Genomic DNA, 23,256 nt, shown 5'->3' on the forward strand with positions numbered 1-23,256 from the left:
CTTCTGTCAGGTATATATTATTGGAGGCAGGAGAATCTATGGGCTCCTGTCAGGTATATATTATTGGAGGCAGCAGAATCTATGGGCTCCTGTCAGGTATATATTATTGGAGGCAGCAGAATGTATGGGCTCCTGTCAGGTATATATTATTGGAGGCAGCAGAATCTACGGGCTCCTGTCAGGTATATATTATTGGAGGCAGCAGAATGTATGGGCTCCTGTCAGGTATATATTATTGGAGGCAGCAGAATCTATGAGCTCCTGTCAGGTATATATTATTGGAGGCAGGAGAATGTATGGGCTCCTGTCAGGTATATATTATTGGAGGCAGGAGAATCTATGGGCTCCTGTCAGGTATATATTATTGGAGGCAGGAGAATGTATGGGCTCCTGTCAGGTATATATTATTGGAGGCAGGAGAATGTATGGGCTCCTGTCAGGTATATATTATTGGAGGCAGCAGAATCTACGGGCTCCTGTCAGGTATATATTATTGGAGGCAGCAGAATCTATGGGCTCCTGTCAGATATATATTATTGGAGGTAGGAGAATGTATGGGCTCCTGTCAGGTATATATTATTGGAGGCAGGAGAATCTATGGGCTCCTGTCAGGTATATATTATTGGAGGCAGGAGAATGTATGGGCTCCTGTCAGGTATATATTATTGGAGGCAGGAGAATGTATGGGCTCCTGTCAGGTATATATTATTGGAGGCAGCAGAATCTACGGGCTCCTGTCAGGTATATATTATTGGAGGCAGCAGAATCTATGAGCTCCTGTCAGGTATATATTATTGGAGGCAGGAGAATGTATGGGCTCCTGTCAGGTATATATTATTGGAGGCAGGAGAATGTAATGGCTCCTGTCAGGTATATATTATTGGAGGCAGCAGAATCTACGGGCTCCTGTCAGGTATATATTATTGGAGGCAGCAGAATCTATGGGCTCCTGTCAGGTATATATTATTGGAGGCAGGAGAATGTATGGGCTCCTGTCAGGTATATATTATTGGAGACAGGAGAATCTATGGGCTCCGGTCAGATATATTATTGGAGGCAGCAGAATCTATGGGCTCCTGTCAGGTATATATTATTGGAGGCAGGAGAATGTATGGACTTCTGTCAGGTATATATTATTGGAGGCAGGAGAATCTATGGGCTCCTGTCAGGTATATATTATTGGAGGCAGCAGAATGTATGGGCTTCTGTCAGGCATATATTATTGGAGGCAGGAGAATCTATGGGCTCCTGTCAGGTATATATTATTGAAGGCAGTAGAATCTATGGGCTCCTGTCAGGTATATATTATTGGAGGCAGCAGAATGTAAGGGCTCCTGTCAGGTATATATTATTGGAGGCAGCAGAATCTATGAGCTCCTGTCAGGTATATATTATTGGAGGCAGGAGAATGTATGGGCTCCTGTCAGGTATATATTATTGTAGGCAGGACAATGTATGGGCTCCTGTCAGGTATATATTATTGGAGGCAGCAGAATCTATGAGCTCCAGTCAGGTATATATTATTGGAGGCAGGAGAATGTATGGGCTCCTGTCAGGTATATATTATTGGAGGCAGGAGAATCTATGGGCTCCTGTCAGGTATATATTATTGGAGGCAGGAGAATGTATGGGCTCCTGTCAGGTATATATTATTGGAGGCAGGAGAATGTATGGGCTCCTGTCAGGTATATATTATTGGAGGCAGCAGAATCTACGGGCTCCTGTCAGGTATATATTATTGGAGGCAGCAGAATCTATGAGCTCCTGTCAGGTATATATTATTGGAGGCAGGAGAATGTATGGGCTCCTGTCAGGTATATATTATTGGAGGCAGGAGAATGTATGGGCTCCTGTCAGGTATATATTATTGGAGGCAGCAGAATCTACGGGCTCCTGTCAGGTATATATTATTGGAGGCAGCAGAATCTATGGGCTCCTGTCAGGTATATATTATTGGAGGCAGCAGAATCTACGGGCTCCTGTCAGGTATATATTATTGGAGGTAGGAGAATGTATGGGCTCCTGTCAGGTATATATTATTGGAGGCAGCAGAATCTACGGGCTCCTGTCAGGTATATATTATTGGAGGCAGGAGAATGTATGGGCTCCTGTCAGGTATATATTATTGGAGGTAGGAGAATGTATGGGCTCCTGTCAGGTATATATTATTGGAGGCAGCAGAATCTATGGGCTCCTGTCAGGTATATATTATTGGAGGTAGGAGAATGTATGGGCTCCTGTCAGGTATATATTATTGAAGGCAGCAGAATCTATGGGCTCCTGTCAGGTATATATTATTGGAGGCAGCAGAATGTATGGGCTCCTGTCAGGTATATATTATTGGAGGCAGCAGAATCTATGAGCTCCTGTCAGGTATATATTATTGGAGGCAGGAGAATGTATGGGCTCCTGTCAGGTATATATTATTGGAGGCAGGAGAATCTATGGGCTCCTGTCAGGTATATATTATTGGAGGCAGGAGAATCTATGGGCTCCTGTCAGGTATATATTATTGGAGGCAGGAGAATGTATGGGCTCCTGTCAGGTATATATTATTGGAGGCAGCAGAATCTACGGGCTCCTGTCAGGTATATATTATTGGAGGCAGCAGAATCTATGAGCTCCTGTCAGGTATATATTATTGGAGGCAGGAGAATGTATGGGCTCCTGTCAGGTATATATTATTGGAGGCAGGAGAATGTATGGGCTCCTGTCAGGTACATATTATTGGAGGCAGCAGAATCTACGGGCTCCTGTCAGGTATATATTATTGGAGGCAGCAGAATCTATGGGCTCCTGTCAGGTATATATTATTGGAGGCAGCAGAATCTACGGGCTCCTGTCAGGTATATATTATTGGAGGTAGGAGAATGTATGGGCTCCTGTCAGGTATATATTATTGGAGGCAGCAGAATCTACGGGCTCCTGTCAGGTATATATTATTGGAGGCAGGAAAATGTATGGGCTCCTGTCAGGTATATATTATTGGAGGTAGGAGAATGTATGGGCTCCTGTCAGGTATATATTATTGGAGGCAGCAGAATCTATGGGCTCCTGTCAGGTATATATTATTGGAGGTAGGAGAATGTATGGGCTCCTGTCAGGTATATATTATTGGAGGCAGCAGAATCTATGGGCTCCTGTCAGGTATATATTATTGGAGGCAGCAGAATGTATGGGCTCCTGTCAGGTATATATTATTGGAGGCAGCAGAATCTATGAGCTCCTGTCAGGTATATATTATTGGAGGCAGGAGAATGTATGGGCTCCTGTCAGGTATATATTATTGGAGGCAGGAGAATCTATGGGCTCCTGTCTGGTATATATTATTGGAGGCAGGAGAATCTATGGGCTCCTGTCAGGTATATATTATTGGAGGCAGGAGAATGTATGGGCTCCTGTCAGGTATATATTATTGGAGGCAGCAGAATCTACGGGCTCCTGTCAGGTATATATTATTGGAGGCAGCAGAATCTATGAGCTCCTGTCAGGTATATATTATTGGAGGCAGGAGAATGTATGGGCTCCTGTCAGGAATATATTATTGGAGGCAGGAGAATGTATGGGCTCCTGTCAGGTATATATTATTGGAGGCAGCAGAATATACGGGCTCCTGTCAGGTATATATTATTGGAGGCAGCAGAATCTATGGGCTCCTGTCAGGTATATATTATTGGAGGCAGCAGAATCTATGGGCTCCTGTCAGATATATATTATTGGAGGTAGGAGAATGTATGGGCTCCTGTCAGGTATATATTATTGGAGACAGGAGAATCTAAGGGCTACTGTCAGGTATATATTATTGGAGGCAGCAGAATGTATGGGCTCCTGTCAGGTATATATTATTGGAGGCAGCAGAATCTATGGGCTCCTGTCAGGTATATATTATTGGAGGTAGGAGAATGTATGGGCTCCTGTCAGGTATATATTATTGGAGGCAGGAGAATGTATGGGCTCCTGTCAGGTATATATTATTGAAGACAGGAGAATCTATGGGCTCCGGTCAGATATATTATTGGAGGCAGCAGAATCTATGGGCTCCTGTCAGGTATATATTATTGGAGGCAGGAGAATGTATGGACTTCTGTCAGGTATATATTATTGGAGGCAGGAGAATCTATGGGCTCCTGTCAGGTATATATTATTGGAGGCAGCAGAATGTATGGGCTTCTGTCAGGCATATATTATTGGAGGCAGGAGAATCTATGGGCTCCTGTCAGGTATATATTATTGAAGGCAGTAGAATCTATGGGCTCCTGTCAGGTATATATTATTGGAGGCAGCAGAATGTAAGGGCTCCTGTCAGGTATATATTATTGGAGGCAGCAGAATCTATGAGCTCCTGTCAGGTATATATTATTGGAGGCAGGAGAATGTATGGGCTCCTGTCAGGTATATATTATTGTAGGCAGGACAATGTATGGGCTCCTGTCAGGTATATATTATTGGAGGCAGCAGAATCTATGAGCTCCAGTCAGGTATATATTATTGGAGGCAGGAGAATGTATGGGCTCCTGTCAGGTATATATTATTGGAGGCAGGAGAATCTATGGGCTCCTGTCAGGTATATATTATTGGAGGCAGGAGAATGTATGGGCTCCTGTCAGGTATATATTATTGGAGGCAGGAGAATGTATGGGCTCCTGTCAGGTATATATTATTGGAGGCAGCAGAATGTATGGGCTCCTGTCAGGTATATATTATTGGAGGCAGGAGAATGTATGGGCTCCTGTCAGGTATATATTATTGGAGGCAGTAGAATGTATGGGCTCCTGTCAGGTATATATTATTGGAGGCAGGAGAATGTATGGGCTCCTGTCAGGTATATATTATTGGAGGCAGCAGAATGTGTGGGCTCCTGTCAGGTATATATTATTGAAGGTAAGAGAATGTATGGGCTCCTGTCAGGTATATATTATTGGAGGTAGGAGAATCTATGGGCTCCTGTCAGGTATATATTATTGGAGGCAGCAGAATGTATGGGCTCCTGTCAGGTATATATTATTGGAGGCAGGAGAATGTATGGGCTCCTGCCAGGTATATATTATTGGAGGCAGGAGAATGTATGGGCTCCTGCCAGGTATATACTATTGGAGGCAGGAGAATGTATGGGCTCCTGTCAGGTATATATTATTGGAGACAGCAGAATCTATGGGCTCCTGTCAGGTATATATTATTGGAGGCAGCAGAATCTACGGGCTCCTGTCAGGTATATATTATTGGAGGTAGGAGAATGTATGGGCTCCTGTCAGGTATATATTATTGGAGGCAGCAGAATCTATGGGCTCCTGTCAGGTATATATTATTGGAGGTAGGAGAATGTATGGGCTCCTGTCAGGTATATATTATTGGAGGCAGCAGAATCTATGGGCTCCTGTCAGGTATATATTATTGGAGGTAGGAGAATGTATGGGCTCCTGTCAGGTATATATTATTGGAGGCAGCAGAATCTATGGGCTCCTGTCAGGTATATATTATTGGAGGCAGCAGAATGTATGGGCTCCTGTCAGGTATATATTATTGGAGGCAGCAGAATCTATGAGCTCCTGTCAGGTATATATTATTGGAGGCAGGAGAATGTATGGGCTCCTGTCAGGTATATATTATTGGAGGCAGGAGAATCTATGGGCTCCTGTCAGGTATATATTATTGGAGGCAGGAGAATGTATGGGCTCCTGTCAGGTATATATTATTGGAGGCAGGAGAATGTATGGGCTCCTGTCAGGTATATATTATTGGAGGCAGCAGAATCTACGGGCTCCTGTCAGGTATATATTATTGGAGGCAGCAGAATCTATGAGCTCCTGTCAGGTATATATTATTGGAGGCAGGAGAATGTATGGGCTCCTGTCAGGTATATATTATTGGAGGCAGGAGAATGTAATGGCTCCTGTCAGGTATATATTATTGGAGGCAGCAGAATCTACGGGCTCCTGTCAGGTATATATTATTGGAGGCAGCAGAATCTATGGGCTCCTGTCAGGTATATATTATTGGAGGCAGCAGAATCTATGGGCTCCTGTCAGATATATATTATTGGAGGTAGGAGAATGTATGGGCTCCTGTCAGGTATATATTATTGGAGACAGGAGAATCTAAGGGCTCCTGTCAGGTATATATTATTGGAGGCAGCAGAATGTATGGGCTCCTGTCAGGTATATATTATTGGAGGCAGCAGAATCTATGGGCTCCTGTCAGGTATATATTATTGGAGGTAGGAGAATGTATGGGCTCCTGTCAGGTATATATTATTGGAGGCAGGAGAATGTATGGGCTGCTGTCAGGTATATATTATTGGAGACAGGAGAATCTATGGGCTCCGGTCAGATATATTATTGGAGGCAGCAGAATCTATGGGCTCCTGTCAGGTATATATTATTGGAGGCAGGAGAATGTATGGACTTCTGTCAGGTATATATTATTGGAGGCAGGAGAATCTATGGGCTCCTGTCAGGTATATATTATTGGAGGCAGCAGAATCTATGGGCTCCTGTCAGATATATATTATTGGAGGTAGGAGAATGTATGGGCTCCTGTCAGGTATATATTATTGGAGACAGGAGAATCTAAGGGCTACTGTCAGGTATATATTATTGGAGGCAGCAGAATGTATGGGCTCCTGTCAGGTATATATTATTGGAGGCAGCAGAATCTATGGGCTCCTGTCAGGTATATATTATTGGAGGTAGGAGAATGTATGGGCTCCTGTCAGGTATATATTATTGGAGGCAGGAGAATGTATGGGCTCCTGTCAGGTATATATTATTGGAGACAGGAGAATCTATGGGCTCCGGTCAGATATATTATTGGAGGCAGCAGAATCTATGGGCTCCTGTCAGGTATATATTATTGGAGGCAGGAGAATGTATGGACTTCTGTCAGGTATATATTATTGGAGGCAGGAGAATCTATGGGCTCCTGTCAGGTATATATTATTGGAGGCAGCAGAATGTATGGGCTTCTGTCAGGCATATATTATTGGAGGCAGGAGAATCTATGGGCTCCTGTCAGGTATATATTATTGAAGGCAGTAGAATCTATGGGCTCCTGTCAGGTATATATTATTGGAGGCAGCAGAATGTAATGGCTCCTGTCAGGTATATATTATTGGAGGCAGCAGAATCTATGAGCTCCTGTCAGGTATATATTATTGGAGGCAGGAGAATGTATGGGCTCCTGTCAGGTATATATTATTGTAGGCAGGACAATGTATGGGCTCCTGTCAGGTATATATTATTGGAGGCAGCAGAATCTATGAGCTCCAGTCAGGTATATATTATTGGAGGCAGGAGAATGTATGGGCTCCTGTCAGGTATATATTATTGGAGGCAGGAGAATCTATGGGCTCCTGTCAGGTATATATTATTGGAGGCAGGAAAATGTATGGGCTCCTGTCAGGTATATATTATTGGAGGCAGGAGAATGTATGGGCTCCTGTCAGGTATATATTATTGGAGGCAGCAGAATCTACGGGCTCCTGTCAGGTATATATTATTGGAGGCAGCAGAATCTATGAGCTCCTGTCAGGTATATATTATTGGAGGCAGGAGAATGTATGGGCTCCTGTCAGGTATATATTATTGGAGGCAGGAGAATGTATGGGCTCCTGTCAGGTATATATTATTGGAGGCAGCAGAATCTACGGGCTCCTGTCAGGTATATATTATTGGAGGCAGCAGAATCTATGGGCTCCTGTCAGGTATATATTATTGGAGGCAGCAGAATCTACGGGCTCCTGTCAGGTATATATTATTGGAGGTAGGAGAATGTATGGGCTCCTGTCAGGTATATATTATTGGAGGCAGCAGAATCTACGGGCTCCTGTCAGGTATATATTATTGGAGGCAGGAGAATGTATGGGCTCCTGTCAGGTATATATTATTGGAGGTAGGAGAATGTATGGGCTCCTGTCAGGTATATATTATTGGAGGCAGCAGAATCTATGGGCTCCTGTCAGGTATATATTATTGGAGGTAGGAGAATGTATGGGCTCCTGTCAGGTATATATTATTGGAGGCAGCAGAATCTATGGGCTCCTGTCAGGTATATATTATTGGAGGCAGCAGAATGTATGGGCTCCTGTCAGGTATATATTATTGGAGGCAGCAGAATCTATGAGCTCCTGTCAGGTATATATTATTGGAGGCAGGAGAATGTATGGGCTCCTGTCAGGTATATATTATTGGAGGCAGGAGAATCTATGGGCTCCTGTCAGGTATATATTATTGGAGGCAGGAGAATGTATGGGCTCCTGTCAGGTATATATTATTGGAGGCAGGAGAATGTATGGGCTCCTGTCAGGTATATATTATTGGAGGCAGCAGAATCTACGGGCTCCTGTCAGGTATATATTATTGGAGGCAGCAGAATCTATGAGCTCCTGTCAGGTATATATTATTGGAGGCAGGAGAATGTATGGGCTCCTGTCAGGTATATATTATTGGAGGCAGGAGAATGTATGGGCTCCTGTCAGGTATATATTATTGGAGGCAGCAGAATCTACGGGCTCCTGTCAGGTATATATTATTGGAGGCAGCAGAATCTATGGGCTCCTGTCAGGTATATATTATTGGAGGCAGCAGAATCTACGGGCTCCTGTCAGGTATATATTATTGGAGGTAGGAGAATGTATGGGCTCCTGTCAGGTATATATTATTGGAGGCAGCAGAATCTACGGGCTCCTGTCAGGTATATATTATTGGAGGCAGGAAAATGTATGGGCTCCTGTCAGGTATATATTATTGGAGGTAGGAGAATGTATGGGCTCCTGTCAGGTATATATTATTGGAGGCAGCAGAATCTATGGGCTCCTGTCAGGTATATATTATTGGAGGTAGGAGAATGTATGGGCTCCTGTCAGGTATATATTATTGGAGGCAGCAGAATCTATGGGCTCCTGTCAGGTATATATTATTGGAGGCAGCAGAATGTATGGGCTCCTGTCAGGTATATATTATTGGAGGCAGCAGAATCTATGAGCTCCTGTCAGGTATATATTATTGGAGGCAGGAGAATGTATGGGCTCCTGTCAGGTATATATTATTGGAGGCAGGAGAATCTATGGGCTCCTGTCTGGTATATATTATTGGAGGCAGGAGAATGTATGGGCTCCTGTCAGGTATATATTATTGGAGGCAGGAGAATGTATGGGCTCCTGTCAGGTATATATTATTGGAGGCAGCAGAATCTACGGGCTCCTGTCAGGTATATATTATTGGAGGCAGCAGAATCTATGAGCTCCTGTCAGGTATATATTATTGGAGGCAGGAGAATGTATGGGCTCCTGTCAGGTATATATCATTGGAGGCAGGAGAATGTATGGGCTCCTGTCAGGTATATATTATTGGAGGCAGCAGAATATACGGGCTCCTGTCAGGTATATATTATTGGAGGCAGCAGAATCTATGGGCTCCTGTCAGGTATATATTATTGGAGGCAGCAGAATCTATGGGCTCCTGTCAGATATATATTATTGGAGGTAGGAGAATGTATGGGCTCCTGTCAGGTATATATTATTGGAGACAGGAGAATCTAAGGGCTACTGTCAGGTATATATTATTGGAGGCAGCAGAATGTATGGGCTCCTGTCAGGTATATATTATTGGAGGCAGCAGAATCTATGGGCTCCTGTCAGGTATATATTATTGGAGGTAGGAGAATGTATGGGCTCCTGTCAGGTATATATTATTGGAGGCAGGAGAATGTATGGGCTCCTGTCAGGTATATATTATTGAAGACAGGAGAATCTATGGGCTCCGGTCAGATATATTATTGGAGGCAGCAGAATCTATGGGCTCCTGTCAGGTATATATTATTGGAGGCAGGAGAATGTATGGACTTCTGTCAGGTATATATTATTGGAGGCAGGAGAATCTATGGGCTCCTGTCAGGTATATATTATTGGAGGCAGCAGAATGTATGGGCTTCTGTCAGGCATATATTATTGGAGGCAGGAGAATCTATGGGCTCCTGTCAGGTATATATTATTGAAGGCAGTAGAATCTATGGGCTCCTGTCAGGTATATATTATTGGAGGCAGCAGAATGTAAGGGCTCCTGTCAGGTATATATTATTGGAGGCAGCAGAATCTATGAGCTCCTGTCAGGTATATATTATTGGAGGCAGGAGAATGTATGGGCTCCTGTCAGGTATATATTATTGTAGGCAGGACAATGTATGGGCTCCTGTCAGGTATATATTATTGGAGGCAGCAGAATCTATGAGCTCCAGTCAGGTATATATTATTGGAGGCAGGAGAATGTATGGGCTCCTGTCAGGTATATATTATTGGAGGCAGGAGAATCTATGGGCTCCTGTCAGGTATATATTATTGGAGGCAGGAGAATGTATGGGCTCCTGTCAGGTATATATTATTGGAGGCAGCAGAATCTACGGGCTCCTGTCAGGTATATATTATTGGAGGCAGGAGAATGTATGGGCTCCTGTCAGGTATATATTATTGGAGGTAGGAGAATGTATGGGCTCCTGTCAGGTATATATTATTGGAGGCAGCAGAATCTATGGGCTCCTGTCAGGTATATATTATTGGAGGTAGGAGAATGTATGGGCTCCTGTCAGGTATATATTATTGGAGGCAGCAGAATCTATGGGCTCCTGTCAGGTATATATTATTGGAGGTAGGAGAATGTATGGGCTCCTGTCAGGTATATATTATTGGAGGCAGCAGAATCTATGGGCTCCTGTCAGGTATATATTATTGGAGGCAGCAGAATGTATGGGCTCCTGTCAGGTATATATTATTGGAGGCAGCAGAATCTATGAGCTCCTGTCAGGTATATATTATTGGAGGCAGGAGAATGTATGGGCTCCTGTCAGGTATATATTATTGGAGGCAGGAGAATCTATGGGCTCCTGTCAGGTATATATTATTGGAGGCAGGAGAATGTATGGGCTCCTGTCAGGTATATATTATTGGAGGCAGGAGAATGTATGGGCTCCTGTCAGGTATATAATATTGGAGGCAGCAGAATCTACGGGCTCCTGTCAGGTATATATTATTGGAGGCAGCAGAATCTATGAGCTCCTGTGAGGTATATATTATTGGAGGCAGGAGAATGTATGGGCTCCTGTCAGGTATATATTATTGGAGGCAGGAGAATGTAATGGCTCCTGTCAGGTATATATTATTGGAGGCAGCAGAATCTACGGGCTCCTGTCAGGTATATATTATTGGAGGCAGCAGAATCTATGGGCTCCTGTCAGGTATATATTATTGGAGGCAGCAGAATCTATGGGCTCCTGTCAGATATATATTATTGGAGGTAGGAGAATGTATGGGCTCCTGTCAGGTATATATTATTGGAGACAGGAGAATCTAAGGGCTCCTGTCAGGTATATATTATTGGAGGCAGGAGAATGTATGGGCTCCTGTCAGGTGTATATTATTGGAGGCAGGAGAATCTATGGGCTCCTGTCAGGTATATATTATTGGAGGCAGGAGAATGTATGGGCTCCTGTCAGGTATATATTATTGGAGGCAGGAGAATGTATGGGCTCCTGTCAGGTATATATTATTGGAGGCAGCAGAATCTACGGGCTCCTGTCAGGTATATATTATTGGAGGTAGGAGAATGTATGGGCTCCTGTCAGGTATATATTATTGGAGGCAGCAGAATCTACGGGCTCCTGTCAGGTATATATTATTGGAGGCAGGAGAATGTATGGGCTCCTGTCAGGTATATATTATTGGAGGTAGGAGAATGTATGGGCTCCTGTCAGGTATATATTATTGGAGGCAGCAGAATCTATGGGCTCCTGTCAGGTATATATTATTGGAGGTAGGAGAATGTATGGGCTCCTGTCAGGTATATATTATTGGAGGCAGCAGAATCTATGGGCTCCTGTCAGGTATATATTATTGGAGGTAGGAGAATGTATGGGCTCCTGTCAGGTATATATTATTGGAGGCAGCAGAATCTATGGGCTCCTGTCAGGTATATATTATTGGAGGCAGCAGAATGTATGGGCTCCTGTCAGGTATATATTATTGGAGGCAGCAGAATCTATGAGCTCCTGTCAGGTATATATTATTGGAGGCAGGAGAATGTATGGGCTCCTGTCAGGTATATATTATTGGAGGCAGGAGAATCTATGGGCTCCTGTCAGGTATATATTATTGGAGGCAGGAGAATGTATGGGCTCCTGTCAGGTATATATTATTGGAGGCAGGAGAATGTATGGGCTCCTGTCAGGTATATAATATTGGAGGCAGCAGAATCTACGGGCTCCTGTCAGGTATATATTATTGGAGGCAGCAGAATCTATGAGCTCCTGTGAGGTATATATTATTGGAGGCAGGAGAATGTATGGGCTCCTGTCAGGTATATATTATTGGAGGCAGGAGAATGTAATGGCTCCTGTCAGGTATATATTATTGGAGGCAGCAGAATCTACGGGCTCCTGTCAGGTATATATTATTGGAGGCAGCAGAATCTATGGGCTCCTGTCAGGTATATATTATTGGAGGCAGCAGAATCTATGGGCTCCTGTCAGATATATATTATTGGAGGTAGGAGAATGTATGGGCTCCTGTCAGGTATATATTATTGGAGACAGGAGAATCTAAGGGCTCCTGTCAGGTATATATTATTGGAGGCAGCAGAATGTATGGGCTCCTGTCAGGTATATATTATTGGAGGCAGCAGAATCTATGGGCTCCTGTCAGGTATATATTATTGGAGGTAGCAGAATGTATGGGCTCCTGTCAGGTATATATTATTGGAGGCAGGAGAATGTATGGGCTCCTGCCAGGTATATACTATTGGAGGCAGGAGAATGTATGGGCTCCTGTCAGGTATATATTATTGGAGACAGCAGAATCTATGGGCTCCTGTCAGGTATATATTATTGGAGGCAGCAGAATCTACGGGCTCCTGTCAGGTATATATTATTGGAGGTAGGAGAATGTATGGGCTCCTGTCAGGTATATATTATTGGAGGCAGCAGAATCTATGGGCTCCTGTCAGGTATATATTATTGGAGGTAGGAGAATGTATGGGCTCCTGTCAGGTATATATTATTGGAGGCAGCAGAATCTATGGGCTCCTGTCAGGTATATATTATTGGAGGTAGGAGAATGTATGGGCTCCTGTCAGGTATATATTATTGGAGGCAGCAGAATCTATGGGCTCCTGTCAGGTATATATTATTGGAGGCAGCAGAATGTATGGGCTCCTGTCAGGTATATATTATTGGAGGCAGCAGAATCTATGAGCTCCTGTCAGGTATATATTATTGGAGGCAGGAGAATGTATGGGCTCCTGTCAGGTATATATTATTGGAGGCAGGAGAATCTATGGGCTCCTGTCAGGTATATATTATTGGAGGCAGGAGAATGTATGGGCTCCTGTCAGGTATATATTATTGGAGGCAGGAGAATGTATGGGCTCCTGTCAGGTATATATTATTGGAGGCAGCAGAATCTACGGGCTCCTGTCAGGTATATATTATTGGAGGCAGCAGAATCTATGAGCTCCTGTCAGGTATATATTATTGGAGGCAGGAGAATGTATGGGCTCCTGTCAGGTATATATTATTGGAGGCAGGAGAATGTAATGGCTCCTGTCAGGTATATATTATTGGAGGCAGCAGAATCTACGGGCTCCTGTCAGGTATATATTATTGGAGGCAGCAGAATCTATGGGCTCCTGTCAGGTATATATTATTGGAGGCAGCAGAATCTATGGGCTCCTGTCAGATATATATTATTGGAGGTAGGAGAATGTATGGGCTCCTGTCAGGTATATATTATTGGAGGTAGGAGAATCTAAGGGCTCCTGTCAGGTATATATTATTGGAGGCAGCAGAATGTATGGGCTCCTGTCAGGTATATATTATTGGAGGCAGCAGAATCTATGGGCTCCTGTCAGGTATATATTATTGGAGGTAGGAGAATGTATGGGCTCCTGTCAGGTATATATTATTGGAGGCAGGAGAATGTATGGGCTCCTGTCAGGTATATATTATTGGAGGCAGCAGAATCTATGGGCTCCTGTCAGGTATATATTATTGGAGGTAGGAGAATGTATGGGCTCCTGTCAGGTATATATTATTGGAGGCAGGAGAATGTATGGGCTCCTGTCAGGTATATATTATTGGAGACAGGAGAATCTATGGGCTCCGGTCAGATATATTATTGGAGGCAGCAGAATCTATGGGCTCCTGTCAGGTATATATTATTGGAGGCAGGAGAATGTATGAACTTCTGTCAGGTATATATTATTGGAGGCAGGAGAATCTATGGGCTCCTGTCAGGTATATATTATTGGAGGCAGCAGAATGTATGGGCTTCTGTCAGGCATATATTATTGGAGGCAGGAGAATCTATGGGCTCCTGTCAGGTATATATTATTGAAGGCAGTAGAATCTATGGGCTCCTGTCAGGTATATATTATTGGAGGCAGCAGAATGTAAGGGCTCCTGTCAGGTATATATTATTGGAGGCAGCAGAATCTATGAGCTCCTGTCAGGTATATATTATTGGAGGCAGGAGAATGTATGGGCTCCTGTCAGGTATATATTATTGTAGGCAGGACAATGTATGGGCTCCTGTCAGGTATATATTATTGGAGGCAGCAGAATCTATGAGCTCCAGTCAGGTATATATTATTGGAGGCAGGAGAATGTATGGGCTCCTGTCAGGTATATATTATTGGAGGCAGGAGAATCTATGGGCTCCTGTCAGGTATATATTATTGGAGGCAGGAGAATGTATGGGCTCCTGTCAGGTATATATTATTGGAGGCAGGAGAATGTATGGGCTCCTGTCAGGTATATATTATTGGAGGCAGCAGAATCTACGGGCTCCTGTCAGGTATATATTATTGGAGGCAGCAGAATCTATGAGCTCCTGTCAGGTATATATTATTGGAGGCAGGAGAATGTATGGGCTCCTGTCAGGTATATATTATTGGAGGCAGGAGAATGTATGGGCTCCTGTCAGGTATATATTATTGGAGGCAGCAGAATCTACGGGCTCCTGTCAGGTATATATTATTGGAGGCAGCAGAATCTATGGGCTCCTGTCAGGTATATATTATTGGAGGCAGCAGAATCTACGGGCTCCTGTCAGGTATATATTATTGGAGGTAGGAGAATGTATGGGCTCCTGTCAGGTATATATTATTGGAGGCAGCAGAATGTATGGGCTCATGTCAGGTATATATTATTGGAGGCAGGAGAATGTATGGGCTCCTGTCAGGTATATATTATTGGAGGCAGTAGAATGTATGGGCTCCTGTCAGGTATATATTATTGGAGGCAGGAGAATGTATGGGCTCCTGTCAGGTATATATTATTGGAGGCAGCAGAATGTGTGGGCTCCTGTCAGGTATATATTATTGGAGGTAGGAGAATGTATGGGCTCCTGTCAGGTATATATTATTGGAGGTAGGAGAATCTATGGGCTCCTGTCAGGTATATATTATTGGAGGCAGCAGAATGTATGGGCTCCTGTCAGGTATATATTATTGGAGGCAGGAGAATGTATGGGCTCCTGCCAGGTATATATTATTGGAGGCAGGAGAATGTATGGGCTCCTGCCAGGTATATACTATTGGAGGCAGGAGAATGTATGGGCTCCTGTCAGGTATATATTATTGGAGACAGCAGAATCTATGGGCTCCTGTCAGGTATATATTATTGGAGGCAGCAGAATCTACGGGCTCCTGTCAGGTATATATTATTGGAGGTAGGAGAATGTATGGGCTCCTGTCAGGTATATATTATTGGAGGCAGCAGAATCTATGGGCTCCTGTCAGGTATATATTATTGGAGGTAGGAGAATGTATGGGCTCCTGTCAGGTATATATTATTGGAGGCAGCAGAATCTATGGGCTCCTGTCAGGTATATATTATTGGAGGTAGGAGAATGTATGGGCTCCTGTCAGGTATATATTATTGGAGGCAGCAGAATCTATGGGCTCCTGTCAGGTATATATTATTGGAGGCAGCAGAATGTATGGGCTCCTGTCAGGTATATATTATTGGAGGCAGCAGAATCTATGAGCTCCTGTCAGGTATATATTATTGGAGGCAGGAGAATGTATGGGCTCCTGTCAGGTATATATTATTGGAGGCAGGAGAATCTATGGGCTCCTGTCAGGTATATATTATTGGAGGCAGGAGAATGTATGGGCTCCTGTCAGGTATATATTATTGGAGGCAGGAGAATGTATGGGCTCCTGTCAGGTATATATTATTGGAGGCAGCAGAATCTACGGGCTCCTGTCAGGTATATATTATTGGAGGCAGCAGAATCTATGAGCTCCTGTCAGGTATATATTATTGGAGGCAGGAGAATGTATGGGCTCCTGTCAGGTATATATTATTGGAGGCAGGAGAATGTAATGGCTCCTGTCAGGTATATATTATTGGAGGCAGCAGAATCTACGGGCTCCTGTCAGGTATATATTATTGGAGGCAGCAGAATCTATGGGCTCCTGTCAGGTATATATTATTGGAGGCAGCAGAATCTATGGGCTCCTGTCAGATATATATTATTGGAGGTAGGAGAATGTATGGGCTCCTGTCAGGTATATATTATTGGAGACAGGAGAATCTAAGGGCTCCTGTCAGGTATATATTATTGGAGGCAGCAGAATGTATGGGCTCCTGTCAGGTATATATTATTGGAGGCAGCAGAATCTATGGGTTCCTGTCAGGTATATATTATTGGAGGTAGGAGAATGTATGGGCTCCTGTCAGGTATATATTATTGGAGGCAGGAGAATGTATGGGCTCCTGTCAGGTATATATTATTGGAGACAGGAGAATCTATGGGCTCCGGTCAGATATATTATTGGAGGCAGCAGAATCTATGGGCTCCTGTCAGTTATATATTATTGGAGGCAGGAGAATGTATGGACTTCTGTCAGGTATATATTATTGGAGGCAGGAGAATCTATGGGCTCCTGTCAGGTATATATTATTGGAGGCAGCAGAATCTATGGGCTCCTGTCAGATATATATTATTGGAGGTAGGAGAATGTATGGGCTCCTGTCAGGTATATATTATTGGAGACAGGAGAATCTAAGGGCTACTGTCAGGTATATATTATTGGAGGCAGCAGAATGTATGGGCTCCTGTCAGGTATATATTATTGGAGGCAGCAGAATCTATGGGCTCCTGTCAGGTATATATTATTGGAGGTAGGAGAATGTATGGGCTCCTGTCAGGTATATATTATTGGAGGCAGGAGAATGTATGGGCTCCTGTCAGGTATATATTATTGGAGACAGGAGAATCTATGGGCTCCGGTCAGATATATTATTGGAGGCAGCAGAATCTATGGGCTCCTGTCAGGTATATATTATTGGAGGCAGGAGAATGTATGGACTTCTGTCAGGTATATATTATTGGAGGCAGGAGAATCTATGGGCTCCTGTCAGGTATATATTATTGGAGGCAGCAGAATGTATGGGCTTCTGTCAGGCATATATTATTGGAGGCAGGAGAATCTATGGGCTCCTGTCAGGTATATATTATTGAAGGCAGTAGAATCTATGGGCTCCTGTCAGGTATATATTATTGGAGGCAGCAGAATGTAAGGGCTCCTGTCAGGTATATATTATTGGAGGCAGCAGAATCTATGAGCTCCTGTCAGGTATATATTATTGGAGGCAGGAGAATGTATGGGCTCCTGTCAGGTATATATTATTGTAGGCAGGACAATGTATGGGCTCCTGTCAGGTATATATTATTGGAGGCAGCAGAATCTATGAGCTCCAGTCAGGTATATATTATTGGAGGCAGGAGAATGTATGGGCTCCTGTCAGGTATATATTATTGGAGGCAGGAGAATCTATGGGCTCCTGTCAGGTATATATTATTGGAGGCAGGAGAATGTATGGGCTCCTGTCAGGTATATATTATTGGAGGCAGGAGAATGTATGGGCTCCTGTCAGGTATATATTATTGGAGGCAGCAGAATCTACGGGCTCCTGTCAGGTATATATTATTGGAGGCAGCAGAATCTATGAGCTCCTGTCAGGTATATATTATTGGAGGCAGGAGAATGTATGGGCTCCTGTCAGGTATATATTATTGGAGGCAGGAGAATGTATGGGCTCCTGTCAGGTATATATTATTGGAGGCAGCAGAATCTACGGGCTCCTGTCAGGTATATATTATTGGAGGCAGCAGAATCTATGGGCTCCTGTCAGGTATATATTATTGGAGGCAGCAGAATCTACGGGCTCCTGTCAGGTATATATTATTGGAGGTAGGAGAATGTATGGGCTCCTGTCAGGTATATATTATTGGAGGCAGGAGAATGTATGGGCTCCTGCCAGGTATATATTATTGGAGGCAGGAGAATGTATGGGCTCCTGCCAGGTATATACTATTGGAGGCAGGAGAATGTATGGGCTCCTGTCAGGTATATATTATTGGAGACAGCAGAATCTATGGGCTCCTGTCAGGTATATATTATTGGAGGCAGCAGAATCTACGGGCTCCTGTCAGGTATATATTATTGGAGGTAGGAGAATGTATGGGCTCCTGTCAGGTATATATTATTGGAGGCAGCAGAATCTATGGGCTCCTGTCAGGTATATATTATTGGAGGTAGGAGAATGTATGGGCTCCTGTCAGGTATATATTATTGGAGGCAGCAGAATCTATGGGCTCCTGTCAGGTATATATTATTGGAGGTAGGAGAATGTATGGGCTCCTGTCAGGTATATATTATTGGAGGCAGCAGAATCTATGGGCTCCTGTCAGGTATATATTATTGGAGGCAGCAGAATGTATGGGCTCCTGTCAGGTATATATTATTGGAGGCAGCAGAATCTATGAGCTCCTGTCAGGTATATATTATTGGAGGCAGGAGAATGTATGGGCTCCTGTCAGGGATATATTATTGGAGGCAGGAGAATCTATGGGCTCCTGTCAGGTATATATTATTGGAGGCAGGAGAATGTATGGGCTCCTGTCAGGTATATATTATTGGAGGCAGGAGAATGTATGGGCTCCTGTCAGGTATATATTATTGGAGGCAGCAGAATCTACGGGCTCCTGTCAGGTATATATTATTGGAGGCAGCAGAATCTATGAGCTCCTGTCAGGTATATATTATTGGAGGCAGGAGAATGTATGGGCTCCTGTCAGGTATATATTATTGGAGGCAGGAGAATGTAATGGCTCCTGTCAGGTATATATTATTGGAGGCAGCAGAATCTACGGGCTCCTGTCAGGTATATATTATTGGAGGCAGCAGAATCTATGGGCTCCTGTCAGGTATATATTATTGGAGGCAGCAGAATCTATGGGCTCCTGTCAGATATATATTATTGGAGGTAGGAGAATGTATGGGCTCCTGTCAGGTATATATTATTGGAGACAGGAGAATCTAAGGGCTCCTGTCAGGTATATATTATTGGAGGCAGCAGAATGTATGGGCTCCTGTCAGGTATATATTATTGGAGGCAGCAGAATCTATGGGCTCCTGTCAGGTATATATTATTGGAGGTAGGAGAATGTATGGGCTCCTGTCAGGTATATATTATTGGAGGCAGGAGAATGTATGGGCTCCTGTCAGGTATATATTATTGGAGACAGGAGAATCTATGGGCTCCGGTCAGATATATTATTGGAGGCAGCAGAATCTATGGGCTCCTGTCAGTTATATATTATTGGAGGCAGGAGAATGTATGGACTTCTGTCAGGTATATATTATTGGAGGCAGGAGAATCTATGGGCTCCTGTCAGGTATATATTATTGGAGGCAGCAGAATCTATGGGCTCCTGTCAGGTATATATTATTGGAGGCAGCAGAATGTATGGGCTCCTGTCAGGTATATATTATTGGAGGCAGCAGAATCTACGGGCTCCTGTCAGGTATATATTATTGGAGGCAGCAGAATGTATGGGCTCCTGTCAGGTATATATTATTGGAGGCAGCAGAATCTATGAGCTCCTGTCAGGTATATATTATTGGAGGCAGGAGAATGTATGGGCTCCTGTCAGGTATATATTATTGGAGGCAGGAGAATCTATGGGCTCCTGTCAGGTATATATTATTGGAGGCAGGAGAATGTATGGGCTCCTGTCAGGTATATATTATTGGAGGCAGGAGAATGTATGGGCTCCTGTCAGGTATATATTATTGGAGGCAGCAGAATCTACGGGCTCCTGTCAGGTATATATTATTGGAGGCAGCAGAATCTATGAGCTCCTGTCAGGTATATATTATTGGAGGCAGGAGAATGTATGGGCTCCTGTCAGGTATATATTATTGGAGGCAGGAGAATGTAATGGCTCCTGTCAGGTATATATTATTGGAGGCAGCAGAATCTACGGGCTCCTGTCAGGTATATATTATTGGAGGCAGCAGAATCTATGGGCTCCTGTCAGGTATATATTATTGGAGGCAGCAGAATCTATGGGCTCCTGTCAGATATATATTATTGGAGGTAGGAGAATGTATGGGCTCCTGTCAGGTATATATTATTGGAGACAGGAGAATCTAAGGGCTCCTGTCAGGTATATATTATTGGAGGCAGCAGAATGTATGGGCTCCTGTCAGGTATATATTATTGGAGGCAGCAGAATCTATGGGCTCCTGTCAGGTATATATTATTGGAGGTAGGAGAATGTATGGGCTCCTGTCAGGTATATATTATTAGAGGCAGGAGAATGTATGGGCTCCTGTCAGGTATATATTATTGGAGACAGGAGAATCTATGGGCTCCGGTCAGATATATTATTGGAGGCAGCAGAATCTATGGGCTCCTGTCAGTTATATATTATTGGAGGCAGGAGAATGTATGGACTTCTGTCAGGTATATATTATTGGAGGCAGGAGAATCTATGGGCTCCTGTCAGGTATATATTATTGGAGGCAGCAGAATCTATGGGCTCCTGTCAGATATATATTATTGGAGGTAGGAGAATGTATGGGCTCCTGTCAGGTATATATTATTGGAGACAGGAGAATCTAAGGGCTACTGTCAGGTATATATTATTGGAGGCAGCAGAATGTATGGGCTCCTGTCAGGTATATATTATTGGAGGCAGCAGAATCTATGGGCTCCTGTCAGGTATATATTATTGGAGGTAGGAGAATGTATGGGCTCCTGTCAGGTATATATTATTGGAGGCAGGAGAATGTATGGGCTCCTGTCAGGTATATATTATTGGAGACAGGAGAATCTATGGGCTCCGGTCAGATATATTATTGGAGGCAGCAGAATCTATGGGCTCCTGTCAGGTATATATTATTGGAGGCAGGAGAATGTATGGACTTCTGTCAGGTATATATTATTGGAGGCAGGAGAATCTATGGGCTCCTGTCAGGTATATATTATTGGAGGCAGCAGAATGTATGGGCTTCTGTCAGGCATATATTATTGGAGGCAGGAGAATCTATGGGCTCCTGTCAGGTATATATTATTGAAGGCAGTAGAATCTATGGGCTCCTGTCAGGTATATATTATTGGAGGCAGCAGAATGTAAGGGCTCCTGTCAGGTATATATTATTGGAGGCAGCAGAATCTATGAGCTCCTGTCAGGTATATATTATTGGAGGCAGGAGAATGTATGGGCTCCTGTCAGGTATATATTATTGTAGGCAGGACAATGTATGGGCTCCTGTCAGGTATATATTATTGGAGGCAGCAGAATCTATGAGCTCCAGTCAGGTATATATTATTGGAGGCAGGAGAATGTATGGGCTCCTGTCAGGTATATATTATTGGAGGCAGGAGAATCTATGGGCTCCTGTCAGGTATATATTATTGGAGGCAGGAGAATGTATGGGCTCCTGTCAGGTATATATTATTGGAGGCAGGAGAATGTATGGGCTCCTGTCAGGTATATATTATTGGAGGCAGCAGAATCTACGGGCTCCTGTCAGGTATATATTATTGGAGGCAGCAGAATCTATGAGCTCCTGTCAGGTATATATTATTGGAGGCAGGAGAATGTATGGGCTCCTGTCAGGTATATATTATTGGAGGCAGGAGAATGTATGGGCTCCTGTCAGGTATATATTATTGGAGGCAGCAGAATCTACGGGCTCCTGTCAGGTATATATTATTGGAGGCAGCAGAATCTATGGGCTCCTGTCAGGTATATATTATTGGAGGCAGCAGAATCTACGGGCTCCTGTCAGGTATATATTATTGGAGGTAGGAGAATGTATGGGCTCCTGTCAGGTATATATTATTGGAGGCAGGAGAATGTATGGGCTCCTGCCAGGTATATATTATTGGAGGCAGGAGAATGTATGGGCTCCTGCCAGGTATATACTATTGGAGGCAGGAGAATGTATGGGCTCCTGTCAGGTATATATTATTGGAGACAGCAGAATCTATGGGCTCCTGTCAGGTATATATTATTGGAGGCAGCAGAATCTACGGGCTCCTGTCAGGTATATATTATTGGAGGTAGGAGAATGTATGGGCTCCTGTCAGGTATATATTATTGGAGGCAGCAGAATCTATGGGCTCCTGTCAGGTATATATTATTGGAGGTAGGAGAATGTATGGGCTCCTGTCAGGTATATATTATTGGAGGCAGCAGAATCTATGGGCTCCTGTCAGGTATATATTATTGGAGGTAGGAGAATGTATGGGCTCCTGTCAGGTATATATTATTGGAGGCAGCAGAATCTATGGGCTCCTGTCAGGTATATATTATTGGAGGCAGCAGAATGTATGGGCTCCTGTCAGGTATATATTATTGGAGGCAGCAGAATCTATGAGCTCCTGTCAGGTATATATTATTGGAGGCAGGAGAATGTATGGGCTCCTGTCAGGTATATATTATTGGAGGCAGGAGAATCTATGGGCTCCTGTCAGGTATATATTATTGGAGGCAGGAGAATGTATGGGCTCCTGTCAGGTATATATTATTGGAGGCAGGAGAATGTATGGGCTCCTGTCAGGTATATATTATTGGAGGCAGCAGAATCTACGGGCTCCTGTCAGGTATATATTATTGGAGGCAGCAGAATCTATGAGCTCCTGTCAGGTATATATTATTGGAGGCAGGAGAATGTATGGGCTCCTGTCAGGTATATATTATTGGAGGCAGGAGAATGTAATGGCTCCTGTCAGGTATATATTATTGGAGGCAGCAGAATCTACGGGCTCCTGTCAGGTATATATTATTGGAGGCAGCAGAATCTATGGGCTCCTGTCAGGTATATATTATTGGAGGCAGCAGAATCTATGGGCTCCTGTCAGATATATATTATTGGAGGTAGGAGAATGTATGGGCTCCTGTCAGGTATA

Source organism: Phyllobates terribilis, unplaced genomic scaffold (assembly GCF_046119375.1).
Source record: "Phyllobates terribilis strain yellow unplaced genomic scaffold, ASM4611937v1 Scaffold_5__5_contigs__length_657084704, whole genome shotgun sequence".
NCBI lineage: Eukaryota > Metazoa > Chordata > Amphibia > Anura > Dendrobatidae > Phyllobates > Phyllobates terribilis.